Genomic DNA, 17,833 nt, shown 5'->3' with positions numbered 1-17,833 from the left:
ACGTCGTAGTATCCTACTAACGACCTTATGGTTTGGATTCAATCATTGGTTCTAAAAGAACCCCTTCCATTCAAAACACCTTTTGAAGCAGTTTCTAAAACAATATATCGTCATATATTTCGTTTGTATACTTTATACAAACTTTGCTCCAACCTTGAGACCATTGTAGTAGGGGTGGGCACGGGCCGGGCCGGGCCCATTTTTGAAGGGACCGGACCGGATCCGGAATAAAGTGAGACGGGCCGGGCCGAGCCGAGCATTACAAATTTTAAAATAGGAACCGGACCTTACCCGGCCCGGTTGAAACGGGTCGGTTCGGTCCGGGTCAACGGGTCCTCTGTTTGTTTTTTTTTTCCTGTTTAAACTTTAAAGCACAGATTGAAATTTTAAAAAAAAAAAGCACAGCTGCAGTACTGCACAGATTGCAATTGCACAAATTTGCAATCTGTGCAAATTACAATTGCACATATTCAATACATCCAAAATAACGTTATAGCGTCCAACATCTAAAGATTGAATCAACATACAAAATATTCAATACATAAATACACAGCAGGGAGTTAAACACTGCACATATAGATTCTAAAACTGCATTTTTACACAAATTCTAAAACCGCACAGAATCAAAACTGCACAGTTTCAAAACTGCATTTTACACAGATTCTAAAACTGCACAGTTTCAAAACTGCATTTTACACAGCTCATCAAAGAACTAACTTCTCAAAACTTGTTATCACCACTTACCGATGCTAGAACCCTACACCAAAGGAGAATTGTGTAACAGTTGCACAGATTCAAATTATGTCCTAGCCCTAGCAGATTCACTCATTCACATTTGCACATTCCCAGCCCCTGCAGATTCACAGTCACTCATTCACATTTGCACAGATTCAAATCCCTTAAAAAATAAAACTGTAATGATCCATTATATGAAAAAAATTACAAAACTCATACATAACGGGATTTACTTTTGTCTTGGCTCTCCATTCAACGAATCACAAGATGTTAATCTAGTCTGACAGTACTCAAATCTAGTTCGTAACATTTTGGTTTGTATCCCTAAGCTTCTTCACTTCCAAAATAGAGGTTCACTTCTATAAAATAAAAACAAACAAAAAATTATATTCATTCACTTTTTGGGTCGTGAGTTCTTGAAACCTGTAAGGGTAAGTCATCCTCCAACAAATTAAGGAACAAATATTTGCTCCAGTTAAGAAAGCTTTATTTTCGCACAACTTCATTTGATCAAAAACTGAATCAGAAGCTCAAACAACAGTTCATAAATCCGACTACACTATAATCAAATGCTCACATTCTTTGACACCTAAGAGAAGGGCAGTAAGGAGAAGTTGCTTGGACCGAATGAACAATCTGATTGAGTGTGTTTGTTCTCCCCAAGAGAAGGGCAGAAAAACTCAGCTGCCACACCAAAAACGTCTGCACAATGTGGATACAGAGTAAAAGCTGAGAAAAGGAATTTCCATGAAATCAAAACGCAGGGAGACTACTTAAATCAAAACGATGGCCATAAGTCTGAAAAACGCAGGGAGACTACTTGAATCAAAACTAGAAGAAAAAAAAACCCCCAAATCTGAAAAACGCACGCAGTTCTTGTTCTTGATCCAAATTCCAATTAAATTCAAAATTGTCTACCATCAACAAAAAAAACCCCAAATCTGAAAAAACGCAAGCAGTTCTCTAATCAATCCTATTATTCATGCTACTGATCCTCTGCATCAACAAAAATAAAATTCGGAGAAGTAGACAATAGACTTACAGTAGCCGGCGAAGTAACGGATGTCGTCGAGGTCGAAGGATGGCTGGATGGGTGGTGGTGGTGTCGTTGTGTTGGTCGCGGCGGCGGTGATGGGCGTTCTCCGGGATGTCGTCGGAGTCGAGGGAGTCGATGGAGTGACGGTGGAGAGGTGGGCGTGGGAATGAGAGAGTGAGAGACTGAAACTGATTTGGAAACCTAGGTTACAAATTAATGGTTCAGATTGGATGATAGATTATCATTCAATCTTAACCGTTGATTATAATTGGAAACGGGTCGGTCCGGGGCCCCGTTTTTCTAAGGTTTAGGAACCGGCCCACCCCGTAAATAACCATGGCCCGGCCCGCCCCTCCCTGTTTGTTCCCAAAAAAAGAAGGACCCAGCCCGTACCCGCCCCGAACCTACATTACCCGCCCCGACCCGCGGTTCCTCTACCCGTTTGCCCACCCCTACATTGTAGTACAATACTAACAATCATTCATATGATTAGTACTTCATCTATTATGAAGTTCCATTTATTAAAATGGCTTATTTTCGCTTTGGTTAACAACCTAAGTGAATGCACGCTTCCAGAGTCCCACTCTGATGTTTCTTTCTTAAAGGCAATAATACTCTTTCAGTTGCTTTGGTTCTGATCCTGGGATATAGTAATATCTTAAAGTGACAACCCCTGTGGTTCTTCACTTTTGGATATCTACTTCACAAGTCAATACATGTGTCCCTTTTGTGATTTTGTGACATATTCATTATAAGGGTTATGAAAGTGATTTTCTATCACATAGGAAAAAGCTTTCTTAAATCTACAACATTTGAGATTTAATTCCCATATAACATCATTGAGATAGCCTTGCTATATCAATAAGTCCAATTTCAAGTTTATGCTTCAAAATTGACCATGTCATGTTTTGTCATTTTTCGAGTAACATTTATGTTTTATCAAGTCTATCAAATAGACTTTATTCACATCATGTTGCTCAAATTATAACATCACTCCCACTGGCCTTGTTGTAACTTAGCATTCATTCAAAAATAATAATTATATTTTCTTGATTTGAATGCATATTGCTCCCACTTAACTTAAACGAATCATACACAAAAGAATTCCTTCTCAAGTAATTCCATGAAATGTGGACTTGCTTTATCAAGTCTATTCATTTAAATTATATGGTGTCATACATCATACTTTAAGTTTTAGTCATACTAAGACCTTTAATGTAGTCATATAAGAATTATCCAAGTCTTTAGTGGAAGCATGGCTCCTACTAAGGATAACAACTCAACCATTCCTTCTAGGTGGTTGATATAATTCTTTATCAAAACTACATAGAGCAATATTGTTACATGAGATGTTGAATTTGGATTGTCTTGTTGTTAAACCATATGTTGTGACTCATTTTGAAACTATTCCCTTTTGTTTCATCAACTTGTCCATATGCTTAGTTATTTAGCTTGTTCTCTTAAAAGAGAATGATGGACAACTCCCAACATATAACCATTTTATGCTAGGTTGACGAAACCAGCATTCAAAGACTATTCTTTAGAATGTCACACAACATAGAATTTTAACGTTTGAAGAGCTTGAGTCCTTTAACAATTAAAATTACAAACTCTTAATAATAGTCAAGTACTATTATCCTTTAGACAACTATAAACCAATCATATTCAATTTTATATCCATTTTCACACCTCCCACTATTTCTCATGACTTTAATGAGAAATCATTTCATACATTCAAAATGTATAAAAGTGGATTATATTGGTAGAAGACATTGTGTAGTAGCTTAAAAAACCTTTCAAGCTCATTTGTTTCAATCTTCACTAAGTTAATGTCTTGTTATTAAGTGACTAAAGTCTTTAAACATTTTATAGATTTAGACACTTCTTTCTTGGTTTAATCACTAACACAATTGACATTTTAAAACCTTTTAAAGAATGCCCAATTAGTTGTTCAAAACTACTAATTGAATCAAGAGTGATCTTGATCATTGTGTTTCAAGTGATAACCATATAAGAAACGTTTTTCTTATTACTTATATCATTATAATGTGATCTTCCTTTTCATCAAGAAAGGATTCTCTAGACTTTTGTCAATTCATATAGAACTCATAGGTAGACAAATGGAACCAAATCTAAAGATTCATTGTATCCTTTTATGTCCTACATGTGAGATCTATCCATAATTGATAAATCTAAAGTTTGGTTATCACATTACAATAAGTGATATAACTCTTGTATCTCATCTAGGATACAACAAGACAATTTTCAATTCATAACACTACTTTAAGGAAATAGTATATTAAAAAGGCATTCTTCACATTACATTAATATGATGTTTCAAACATTCATAATGTTTAATACAAAAAGTATTAGCTCTATACATTTAGAGACTAATATAAATACCTTTATACATTTAGGCACTAATAGTGGTCTTCCATCATATGAAGCCACATAATAAGTTCTTAACAAAATAAGAAAGTTTAAAGACAATCTTTAATGCCTAACTAACTTCCTAAGTAGTAAGCAAAAAACATAGTGGCCGAACCCTTCACCACATTTTCCTTGCTTGTTCATCTTCTACTTGGCTCCTCCACCTATATACAATTATACAAGTGATTAGCCCTTTATATCAAATATAAATATTTAGAAGATCTAACATTTAGAATTGAAGATAAGAACATAAACCATACCTTGTGGCTTGTCCTTAAGAGTTGCAAGGTATAACCTGCAATTCCTCTTCCAATGCCCCTCCTTTCCACAGTGGTGGCAAGTCCCTTTGGGCTCCATTGCCTTCTTTTTCTTCACTCCTCCTTTCGGCTTAGGAGTGGGTGACTTCTTCTCCTTCCCTTTGCCTTTGCCTTGCGGCTTGGCCTTGGAAGAGGATGCCTTGTTGTAGACTACTGCAGAAGTCCCTACAACGTTCTCTTTCTTCATAGTCTTCTCGGCAGTTACTAACATATTTAGTAACTCAGAGAGAGTACTATCCATCTTATTCATATTGTAGTTCATTACGAACTGCGCGAATGAATAAAAAAGAGAAGCCAATACGAAGTCCTGGGCCAATTCCCCGTCAAGTGGAGTACCAAGGTTCTCCAATTGTTCAATGAATCCTATCATCTTCAGTACATGTTGATGAAGGAAAAATTTTGTCCTAGCTAAGAACAAGTAAGAACATTTGAATACATATGCAAACTATTAACACTTTAAAGTAGGCATGCATTAAAAAACAATTCATAAAACCCATGACTTTCAAAGCCTAGTATATGGTGAACCAATAAACTCTTTAACAACATTAAAGAGAAGTAAAGATTTAGAGTTTCTTTACCCTTGAAGCTCATCCTTGTTTACACAAGGGATTCACCCAAGTGGAGGGCCTTCAAGTCACCTCCTAGCTCCTTGGATATTGCTTGTGTTTTTCTTCTCCTTTTGTGCTCCTTTGGACTTTGTGGATGTAAGGAAATGATCTCCAAAACACCAAAAGTTTGGTGTCTCTAAGTCTCCACACCAAGGGTTAAGTGTGAAGATGAAATGGATGACTTAGGGAAGAAGAGATTGCTAGATTAATCTCCCTAAGTGGCCGGCCTCTTTGTAGAGAGAAAGAGAGAAAATGTTTCACCTCTTTGCCTCAAAAAAACCCTAATTAGAAAATAGCTATAAAGTTGCTTTTATAACACTTTTCTTTGGTGAGTGGCAAACTTGCAATTAAGCAAACTTTCACCATCTCCTCACCATGGCCGGCCTATATGTTGTGATTGGGCTTATTGCCCATTTTGTTTTAGTTGTCATACAACTTAAACATAATGGGCCTTATGGACCAAAACACTTTTGGGCCCCGAAACCCAAAACCAACTTAAAAGCCCAATACGAACCTTTCGTAAAATTAATTAACTAATTAATTAATCTTGACCATTCTTCAATTAAACCATTTAATTGCATATCCATTTCATTTAATTTCTTCACTATCACCCTTACTCGGTGTACGATCCATTAGGTTCCAATTAGCGAGGTAGTAGGCGATTGTTACTCTTAACGATTGATTATGAATTGAAACCACATTTCAATTCTCCCTTTTATGATTAGTGTTTCCTAATCATTAGGGCTTCCACAAACCATGAGTGACACCTAGCAGTATGTCATGGTTACCCAAGCTAAGTAGAATTGGTTGGAGAACCTATCCAGTTACAACTACAATGCAATACGGTCCTTCTCTAATACAATACTCTTAATCACATTGTTTTAGTGATAGTTTGTTTCATGTCTACTATCCAATGTGATACATATCTATATGATTCCCTTGAATATGATTTGGAACAAACTTCCTAAGTCATATTCATATGCTTTGGCCAAAGACTTTAGAATCATATCTTAGAGTATACTCCTTCCACCATGGAAGGTTAGAGATCCCTTGTTGTGCATTCATATGCCTACATGACTAGATAACTTGACCCCAACAATGCCGTGGACACTCCGAGGGAATGCCGTTGACATGATCAAAGATCAAAGACCTAACCATTAGACATCTATGATGCCTCAGGTCAAAGGACTACTTTGCATATTGCAACTTTCGAGTTCTTACATGACATGTATGTTCGAACTCTCTTTTGATCGTTGTTCAGTGTACTCGATTACTCTTTCGAGCACCTATGTGTTTGTCTTAGTGTCCAACACCAAATGACTTGAGACTAGTCATATTCACGCTTGAGTCGACATAACACATACTAACCTTAGCGGATTGTAAATACCCAATTGGCAATCCTATGGCTAGGAACGTTTTAGGAATGAACATAAGAGAATGGTCTCGATAATCTAACTCACTTAGATCACTTGTCTCTTAGATCAAATACATCCCTTGGATTCCTTTATTACTTAAACACATGATACAATAAATAGTGATTAACAATAAGCTTTGCCCTTCATTAAACATATAAAAGTTTAATACATTAAGTATTCCAAAAAGCTATTACATCAAATGAGTGGCTTTGTGGGTATACTTCCAACAGTTGATGCACTGGAGCCCCCTTGACCATCTTGGTCTTCACAAGTTCACAAACAGTGCTAAAGCGACGGTTGCGCGTCCCTTCACCATATAACTTCGTAAGATGGAGTATTATGGAAGATGCACTGTCCAGTCTCTGTAGCTCCTCATTCATGGAAGCCAACAGATAGCACTTGGCTTGTGTGTCATCCTCAACGTGCTTGTCAAACTTAGCACGTTCATCCTCAGTAGCCTTAGGGCCGAGAGGTATGTGAGGTGGAGCCTTGTCTAGTACGTAAATAATCTTCTCCAATGTTAGGAGAATCTTGACATTACGATACCACAATGGGAAATTGTGCCCTTCTAGGCAATGTTTGTCGAGTATTTTCGCAAGTGTGCTTCCAACCATATCTAAATACATAAACAATAAAATAATTAGATTGATTGTTGATTAAGTCAAACGATTCGGGTCTTTAAACCGAATGACACCACCCACCATTTTTGGCAAATTCCATATCCCTCAAGATGGAATCCGGGAGTTTTCAAAGAAAGCTCCTAGCGGGTTATGGGAGGCTCACTATTACCAAGCCCACCTCACGATGATACGATGTTGGCTAGCAAAAATAATAATGAGAGGGTACAATTACCCATTCACAACAACCTCTTGTGATTACCCATCTTTTTGGCCTCTAGAGAGTAATGCCTCACGATGATACGATGTTGGCATTATTTCTCTTAGTTAAGTTCTTTCCCACCATGCCGGTTTAGATAGGGGTTCAAGCATAACCTCACGATGATACGATGTTGGCCACACTCGTTGCCTACCTTAACCTCATCAAATGTTTTAAATAAACTCCTCCTGAGTATAAGCATGCACTTTGCACTCCCCCATGATAGGGTGAAGGCGATGTACAAGTCATAAACGATTGGAGCCTACCACGGTGGAAGGCCACGAAAAAGTGTTCAAAGCACTCTTACGCTTTCAACTTAATATTGTATGTTGGTTGAGGGATTTTAAGGTCTCATCAATTTTATTTATTTAATCATATTCAAATAAATAATGTCCTATTACAACTACTAGTCCAAAGTTAATGAAATTAGTAGCATATGATATCCCCACTATTCGTTTTCATAAAACAAATCAATATCAAAACATTTTTCAAAATATTGGAGATATATATAACTACTAATTGTATTCATTATAGTTTAGTAGCATATGATACTCCCACTATTTGTTTTAAGAAAAACAAATCAATATCAAAAACGAATTTTTCAAATATTGGAAGTAACTAATACTACTAAGGTTTTTGCATTCCTTTGAAATTGGACTTTATAGTTATCTTAGGCTCTTGGATGACCATGGACTTATTAGGTTATTGCAACAACGAGCCAACATTGTTGAATATAAACTCGGGGAGGTTGTGTCAATTTAATTACGTGCTTATCAATCCAATTAAAACATTTTCATTGAGCCATTAGAAATGAAAGACAATCATTCATTGCTAATTAGGGCATTGGACCCATTTAATCTTTAATCTCATGTCAAAACCCTCTTTTAGTTATGTCTCCTTACCAATGGTTAAAGAAACTCTAGTCTAGCACTAGAGGGAATCAACTAACGAATAGAGATTAAGAAGTAATAAGAATTACAAACCGATTTGTACAAATTCCTATAAATTACACATACTAAAAGGGGAGAGATAGATTAACGTCAAACGTGACAAGGTCCAATTAAACAGTAATTAAAACACATTCCCAAGGTTCAAACAATTTGATTTTAGCGCCTTATCTCATAGCTCAATTATCGTTTAAGGCATAAGTCCAAAGTCATCCATTTTCTAACTACTTAATCATATTAAATAATCAAAATGGAATGCAACATGAACATTTAGATTTAGTGCATATGGGCATAATAGTATTATGAGTTTAAACAACTAACAAAATTAAAATCAAATATTTTAACTTTCTAGTTAGTAGGGGCCTAAATGCAAATATGAAAAAGTTAGGGGTCAAACCGTAAATACTCAAAAGTAAATATCAACTTTTCAAAGATTACAAAGTAGCCCCACAAGTGGATAAATCCACTAGGGAGGCCGGCCACATTAAGGGGATGGGAGGTTTCTTACACACTCTTACACAACATGCATCAAAAACCACATTATGTAGAAAAAAATAAATTTTGCTTGTCACTTGGTTTTGCTTCAAAGACTTTAGGGAAAAGGTGATGGAAATCCTCTTAGTCAAGTCTAGGGTTTTATAAATATATGATATGGTTATGGATGGTATGAACATCATCCAAAACCACAAAACAATGCATGAAAACCAAATAAAACCATTTTCACCTAAAACCAAACCATGAACACCAAGAACAAAACCATGAACACATTTTCAAGATTTGTATATTCTTGGTGATTTTTCAAACCCAAAAACAAAAGTGACAAGAACCCTTTTTTCTAGCTTTAAAAGGATGTGTGAGTGGTTTACAATAAAACACAAACACAACCCAAAACCACCCCCAAAACCGTGCCCTCCCTTTTGGTTCAAAACCCCAAAATTTTGTTCATGACTTATTCTTCATTCATGCATACAAAACAACTTTTACATGCATATCTTTTCAACTCTTGATTTATATTTTTCAACCATTGAAAAACAAAAGACAAACATACTTTAAATGAAGAAATAATATGTCAAACTAGTTCTAAACTCATTTTTCATTCATGCATACAAAACATTTTTGCATACATATCTTTCTCAACTATTGACTAACATTTTTCAACTATTGAAAAACAAAAGATAAACATATTTTGAATGAAGCAATAATTATGTCATACATAATATTAATACCCATATGCATAAAATCCAAAAGGACACATTATACATAAACTCTTTGGCTCTGATACCACTTGAAGGGAAAATTATGAGTTTTCACATATAGGGATTTCAAAATGACTAACATGCATATACAAATCAAATTTAATATACGAAAGCAACGGAAGCATTTATAACAAATTATCAAAGCTATAGTCATGCAAATCCCCTTCAAGGTTCATAGGTTTATATATAATGCATCAAAACAATTTTAGAGAAGAACAAAGTGAAGGTTTAGTCTAATACCTCTTGATCTAGACTTGAGACCAAGGATGGACCACCTCCAAGCCCTTTGTTCCTTGAACTCCTTGAGCCTAGCTTCCTTCCTTGCCTCCTCCACTTTGTTAGAATGAGTGCTCCTAGGTTCTCTTCAAGTTTCCAAAGTAGGAAACCTCTAAAGATCCTCACCCACTAGTGTAGTGAGAAGGATGAAGGAATAACCAAAAGGGTTAAAGATGTGTTAGTAAAAACACCCCTAAGGTGGCCGGCCTTTGTAGTGTTAGAGAGCTATTTTTCTTTTGCCTCTTTGTTGTTTTAACACTTCAAAAACCCTAATGAACAATATCTCTATAAAGTTCCTTATATAGACAAAAAGAAACCTAGTCAACCACTTGACTAAATATCTCTCCCTTTCCACTTAAAGTGGCCGGCCTCTTGTGTTGGATTTGGGCTTTGGGCTTTTATATATTTCAAGTCATCCAATGCTTGAATAAAAGCCCAATGGGTTTAGGCCCAATGGGCCCAATTAAACCCGAACGTTTCTTTAAGCCCAAAACGATCTTTATCGCTTTTATGATTTCTTTAGACTTTCTAAATTAATCACAACACTTAATTAATCCAATTAATTATTTCCATCATCCATTAGTTACTCACTACAATAGTGTATTGGTGAACAATCTTTTAGGTTCTAATTAGCAAGGCAGTGAGGTGATTGGCACAAATCCAATTGATTATATTTAATCCAATCACTTAGTGAATTAAAACATACTTTTAATTCACCTTCTTCTTTGACGACTACATTTAATCATTTAGAAGAACTCACAAGCCATGAGTGACATCTAACCATATATCATGGCTACCCAAGCTAATGTAGAAGTTTGTTCGGAGAACCTATTCAGTTGGAATTACAATGTAATTCGATCCTTCTCTAAAACAATACTCTCAATCACATTACTAGGGTATGGATATATTATGTCAAACCCCTAATGTGATTATTCCTTCTTATATGATTCAATTGAGTCGTATAGGAACGCTTTCCTTTATTACGCTTGATACTTCGGCCGAAGATTCCCGAATCATATCTTAGAGTATTCTTCCTCTCTTATCGAGGATTAGAGATTCCTTGTTGCGCATTCACTTGCCTTCATGACTAAGTGGCTTAACCCCAATTATGCCTGGACATCCGCGAATGGGGTGACTTTGACATAATCAAAGATTAAGTACTTAGCCACAAGACAACGACGATGCCTCAGGTCAAAGGACTACTTACATTATTCCAACCATTAGAGTTACTTGCTTGACATGTGAGTAGACCTCCATGCAAGTACTCTCGTTCGATTGTGTTCAGTGAACTCATTCTCTTAATGAGCACTTACATACTTGTCTTAGTGTCACAACACGAATGGGATGAGACTTTCCATCCTTCCATTTGAAGCGGACACAGTATGTACCGGTCTAAGCATTGTCAGTTTCCCTCCGACAATCCAATGACTAGGAACCTTTTGGACATAATGGTTATGTGAAGAAGGTCTCTGTAGTCTAACATCATTAGATTACTTCTTCAATCAATCCATTGTCCATGGATACACTATTTAGGACATATATCATTTATTAAGATAGTCCTAATTCGTGTCCTTGCCATTTGATGTATAAGAGTCATCCATACATCGATTCATTTGTCCTGAAAGGTTTCTTCCGAAGATTGACTTTCAGGGCATATTTCCAACATGATTGGCTATCACAATGAATACATATGGCGGGCACCGGCTTCGACCAATTGGGAATATCCTCTAAGAAATTACGAAGCCATTCAGCTTCTTCCCCTGCTTTGTCTAAAGCAATGAACTCAGATTCCATAGTAGATCTAGCTATACACGTTTGTTTAGAGGATTTCCATGAGATGGCTCCGCCTCTCAGAGTAAACACATATCCACTAGTGGACTTCGAGTCTTGTGTATCAGATATCTAGTTAGCATCACGTTAGCCTTCAAGTACTGCTGGATATCTTGTGAAGTGCAATCCATAGTTCTGTGTAAATTTCAAATAACCAAGAACCCTTGCAATTGCCTTCCAATGATCATTTCCAGGATTACTTGTGTATCTACTCAATCTGTTAACTGAATATGCAATGTCCGGACGTGTACAATTTGTAATGTACATTAGACTACCAATTATTCGTGCATATTCACTTTGAGATATACATTGACCCATATTATTTGATAAATGCAAATTGACATCATATGGTGTTTTTGCAGGACTACTTACATAATTATTAAATTTTGTAAGTATTTTCTCAATATAATGTGATTGAGATAAAATTAGTCCTTCAGACGTTCTAGAAATCTTGATTCCTAGTATAACATCTGCAACTCCCATATCTTTCATATCAAACTTACTAGCCAACATTCTTTTGGTAGATTTAATAATCTCATGATTACTACCAATAATTAGCATATCATCGACATATAGACACATAATGACATATCCCTCTTCTGTGCTTCTAGTGTAAACACATTTGTCACACTCATTTATTTTAAATCCATTTGACAACATTGCAGTGTCAAACTTATGGTGCCATTGCTTAGGTGCTTGTTTTAAATCATAAAGTGATTTAACAAGTCTACATACCTTTCTCTCTTGGCCATGCACTATGAAACCTTCAGGTTGTTCCATATAAATTTCCTTGTCCAAATCACCATTTAGAAAAGCAGTCTTGACATCCATTTGATGAATCTCAAGATTATGAATTGCTGCAATAGCAATCAACATACGGATGGATGTTATCCTCGTGACTGGTGAATATGTATCAAAATAATCTAAGCCTTCTCTTTGCTTATAACCTTTGGCGACAAGTCTTGCCTTGTACTTGTCAATAGATCCATCTGCTTTCATTTTCCTTTTGAAAATCCATTTATAACCTAAAGGTTTATTTCCATGAGGAAGATCCACCAATTCCCATGTATGATTTTGCATGATGGATTCAATTTCAGCATTAATAGCCTCTTTCCAAAATGGAGCTTCTGGAGAGGATATAGCTTCCTTATACGTTTGAGGCTCATTTTCTAATAAGTAAGTAAGAAAATCAGGTCCAATAGACGTTGATGTCTTAGCCCTCTTACTACGTCTTGGTTCAATATCTTGTACATGTTCTCGGTCTACAGAATTATCATTACTTTCTTTATGACTGCTATTAAAGTCATCATAAATTCTTTTCAAAGAACTTTGTTCTTGTGCAATTTTCCATGGAAATACGTTTTCAAAGAATGTAGCATTCCTTGATTCAAATATTGTATTAACATGTACTTCGGGATTATCCGATTTATGTACAAGAAATCGATATGCACCATTATTTATGGCATAACCAATGAAAACACAATCAATGATTTTAGGTCCTATTTTAATCTTCTTAGGATCAGGGACCATTGCCTTAGCTAAACACCCCCAAACTTTAAGAAATTTATAAGAAGGCTTTCTGCCTTTCCATAATTCATAAAGTGTTTTATCTAACTTCTTGTGAAGTAATTTGTTGAGAATGTGGTTTGCAGTAAGCAATGCTTCTCCCCACAAATTCTGAGCTGCCCCAGAACTTATCAACATAGCATTCATCATTTCTTTCAATGTACGATTTTTGCATTCAGCAACTCCATTTTGTTGAGGTGAATAAGGAGCAGTAGTTTGGTGAATAATCCCATGCTGAGTACAAAATTCAGAAAAGGGTGCAACATATTCACCTCCCCTATCGCTCCTTATAACCTTTATCTTTTTACTAAGTTGATTCTCAACTTCGTTCTTATAATTTGTGAACGCTTCTAAGGCTTCATCTTTGCTTCTTAGCAAATACACATAGCAGTACTTTGTGCAATCGTCTATGAAAGTAATAAAATATTTCTTGCCTCCTCTAGTTTGCACAAACTTTAGATCACAGATATCACTATGAATTAATTTGAGAGGTTCCGTCCTTCTTTCAACAGAGTGAAAAGGTGCTTTAGTTGACTTTGCTTCCACACAAGTTTCACATTTATGACTTATATCAATATGAAACTTAGTTAATAGATCCATGTTAATTAGCCTACAGATAGTATCATAATTTACATGTCCTAACCTCCCATGCCATATATTTGGCGATTCCACAATATAAGCTGAAGAATTAACTTTATTGATAATTTTGGGTACAACAGTCATTACATTTATTTTGAAAAGATCATCACTGAGATATCCTTTCCCAACATACATTCCACTCTTTGTTAGTACAAACTTATCAGACTCAAAAACCAAACGGAAACCATTTTTGCTCAACAATGGTCCGGAGACAAGTTCTTTCTGATATCAGGCACATGAAGCACATCGTTAAGAGTAAGTTCCTTTCCAGAAGTCATCTTTAGAATTATCTTTCCTAGGCCTTGAACCTTGGATGTAGAAGAATTCCCCATGAACAGTTGCTCTCCATGAGTAACTTCTTGATAGGTGGTAAACATTTTTCTATCAGAGCAAATGTGGCGAGTATCCCCAGTGTCAACCCACCATTCCTTAGTGTTTCCCACCATATTAACTTCAGATACCACGGCCGCAAGATTTATGTCAGATAACTCTTGGGACAACCTCTCTTCCTCGGTTATGTGTACCTCATTATTCTTCCTTTTCGAATTGTCTTGGCCTTTGCAGTTTCGACATTCGCTAGCACGGTGTCCTGTCTTGTTGCAAACAAAGCACTTGCCTTTGAACTTCTTAGAATTCCCTTGGCTTGAACTTTCACCAGAATGCTTCCTCTTTTTGTTAGTCTTTGACCCACCCTCCACAATGTGTGCCTTGGCTTGCATAAGTTGACTGTTAGACTTCTTTTCAGAGCAACGATTATCCTCCTCAATCATTAATCTTACGATTAAATCCTCAAGTCTCATCTCTTTGCGCTTATGCTTGAGATAATTTTTGAAATCTTTCCAAGCAGGAGGTAATTTTTCAATTACTGCAGCCACTTAAAAGGTCTCACTTAGCGACATCCCTTCAGCATGTATTTCATGAAGAATAAGTTGTAGCTCTTGGACTTCATTGATAACCTTCTTGGAATCTGTCATCTTGTAGTCAAGAAATCGATCGACCACGAATTTCTTCATGCCAGCATCTTCAGTTTTATATTTTTTGTCAAGAGAGTTCCATAAGGCTTTTGCAGTTTTAATTGGACTATACACATTGTATAGTGCATTATCTAATGCATTGAGGATGTAATTCTTGCAAAGAAAATCAGAATGGTTCCATGCATCTACTGCAGCCACTTCTTCTGTGGTAGTTCCAGACACAGGCGCATCTTCAGTCAGAAACTTTGCCAAGTTCAGAGTGGTGAGGTAAAATAACATTTTTTGTTGCCACCTCTTGAAGTCTGTCCCATTGAACTTCTTAGGCTTCTCACCATGATTGGTGGAAGTTGGGACCACCACGGGCACAACACTCGCAATTGACGTGCTGCCCAATTTACTAGAATTACTAGTATCATCCATTTTCCCTTAAGAGAGAAAGATAACACAGATAAATATATTGTAATTAAAGCAACAAAGTATTATGAAACAAACAGACTTTAGTTTCTTAACACCGTAACCCACAAGATTATTTAATTAAACTTAGCTAATAAAATATAACAATTTAACAAAACCGGAAGATATTGTTTGAAAAAATAAGATTTATTTGCTATATCTAAAATTGGTTTGTCAAACAAACAAACAACTAAGTAATTAATCATATTAATTTATGAGCATGCATCGAAATTACTATCATAATCATGAATCATGCTTCATATATAAAATGCAAATACTAATCAGTACTATAATGCAAATGTAATGCCTCACAATATATATCTTCGAATAATCAATTAATATATAGGCAGCACTATTGTAATCAATATGCATAACAATATTTGACGCAAGAAAGAACATACAAAATTCAATTCTTGTCTTAAGTTGTTGGGAAAAGTTATGGAAAAATTGCTATATATTTTATTATAAATTATTAAATAATACACAATAAAATCTCTACAAATGCAAGAAGAACAAGGAATAGAAGAACCTTAAGAGATCGAGGCTAGAATTTGATTCTATAGCCTTAAGATAAGATTGCCCCTTAGTGGTGCCTCAAGGTTTGCGTTGACAAATGTCTCCCAGGATACAACGATCTTTTTCTTTGCAGAAGTAGCACTCCAATCCACAAAGAACAGCGAACCAAAAGTGTTTAAAACTCTCTCTTTGTTGAACACTAAACTACTTTAATTTCTATATGATTTCTGAATGCAAAGTATATCTAAAATGCTTGACTTGGTAGTATATTTATAGGCATTGACATGCCCCATTTTCAAAGATTGCGTCCGCTTTCCAAAAGACAAAGGATGTGTCTGCTTTTCCAAAACTAAAGATTCTGTCTGCTTCCAAGGCACAAAGGATGCATCCCTTTGTTCAACATTGCGTCTGCAACACAAAGGCTGTGTCTGACAAAGATGCAACCTTTTTCAAGGTTGCATCTGTTTCCAAAAAGCACAATGGCTGTGACCTTTCAAACATACGTAACCCTTGAAAACTGCCGGTCAAACCCATCCATGACAACTTTAATTTTCATTCACTTTAATATTTAATATTTTAAAATTAATAATACTAATATTTAAATATTAAATTTCTAACAGATCTTAGAGTAGCCGCATGCATCAGGTATAGATTTTGCACTTCACTGTTGCCGGAAGCTTTTAGAGTCAAGTACGCATACATATATTTGCTGGCAATATTGAAGTACTGAGAGCAGCATGTGTTTTTGAACGAAAAATCATATTTTCTTGATCTTTCAATCGTAACAACTATGAGAATGTTTCTTGTGATTCTCATAGTTGATTTATCATTTTAAATCATACACTTCATACATATATTATGCATGATCGCGTTAGTATCCTGCAAAGTTCGAGGAGATTATGATTGACAGCTGGGTTAGTATCCTGTCACTTCCACTCGAAGGCTGAAGAGAGATTGAGTTGCAAAACCCAGAGACAAAACTTCCTACTAGTATGTTTGTCTAGTTGATGAGTTTTGTAAGTCTTTATGTACTCATTTCTCTTAGTGTTTATCCTGACTTGGGAGCCTGAGAATTTTCATAGTGGTGGTTTTGCCTCGTTAAATCCTACATTCTATGTGCACATTTTATTTAATTTTAACTGCATATGAGTATGATGATTTGATATGTATTGTCGATGTGAAAACTACACTGAAAATTGAATTGAATTTTTAAATTAGAACCTATTCACCTCATCTAAGTTAAACTAGTACCCATCCTATAACTTTCATTTCTTAGCATGAGAAGGTTTCTTTGATTCTGTTTTTCCTGTCTTATGCAATTGGAGATGCATGTCATTTCGGCACAATTTTCTCTTCTTCATGGCATCTCTATGTTTATTGGTTGATACATGGCGTCTGTATTGAATCTGCAACTTTTTCGAACAGTCAAATTTGGACCGATACTGACAAGGATCGTACTGGCATGATTCCCTTTGGTTTTTGAGGAATCCTTTGGGTAAGACAGTTTTTGTTTTTAATAGGTGTACAAACCTTTAAATGCATTTCGTTGGTGTTATTTTTATTTTCTCCTCTTAAATTCTTTTTTTTTTTTTTTTTGTATGCATGTTCGAGCATGTTGAATATGCTCTCGATATCCCCATGTACTTTCTTTATCGGAACAAGAGGCATTTTGATTGTACTGGGATTGTTGGAGTTTTTAGATCGACGGGTCCGGGACCCCAATCTAACGACACTGATACTGTTCCCAACTTGATATAGTTACTACATGTCCAATCTATTAGGTGTAGAGTTTTATTACAAAATATCTCTGTATTAGTTAGAGTAGGGTAATCCTATTTAAAGTCGTTACTTTTTCTTTGAATCCACTGATATGAGATAGCTAACACGCCCCCTCACGTGTAACCTCACGTGGTTTACACGTGAAGATCCACACATCGGCAATTGAAACTCAGAGGTCTG

The 17,833-nt window shown here is 35.9% G+C and overlaps 1 long non-coding RNA gene across 1 annotated transcript; it reads right to left on the bottom strand.

Moving 5' to 3' along the window:
• Positions 1–406: 406 nt before the first annotated feature.
• Positions 407–2,155, bottom strand: LOC139196688 (uncharacterized). Its single transcript, XR_011581786.1, has 3 exons — positions 1,778–2,155; positions 1,313–1,437; positions 407–852 (listed from the first exon to the last, which is right to left on the bottom strand). It is a non-coding gene; the product is annotated as an uncharacterized lncRNA (long non-coding RNA).
• Positions 2,156–17,833: the final 15,678 nt, after the last annotated feature.

The sequence above is a fragment of the Malus domestica genome, chromosome 06, assembly GCF_042453785.1.
Source record: "Malus domestica chromosome 06, GDT2T_hap1".
Classification (NCBI taxonomy): Eukaryota; Viridiplantae; Streptophyta; class Magnoliopsida; order Rosales; family Rosaceae; genus Malus; species Malus domestica.
Note: the sequence above shows the minus strand (reverse complement) of the source record. Positions and strands in the feature narration are given on the sequence as shown.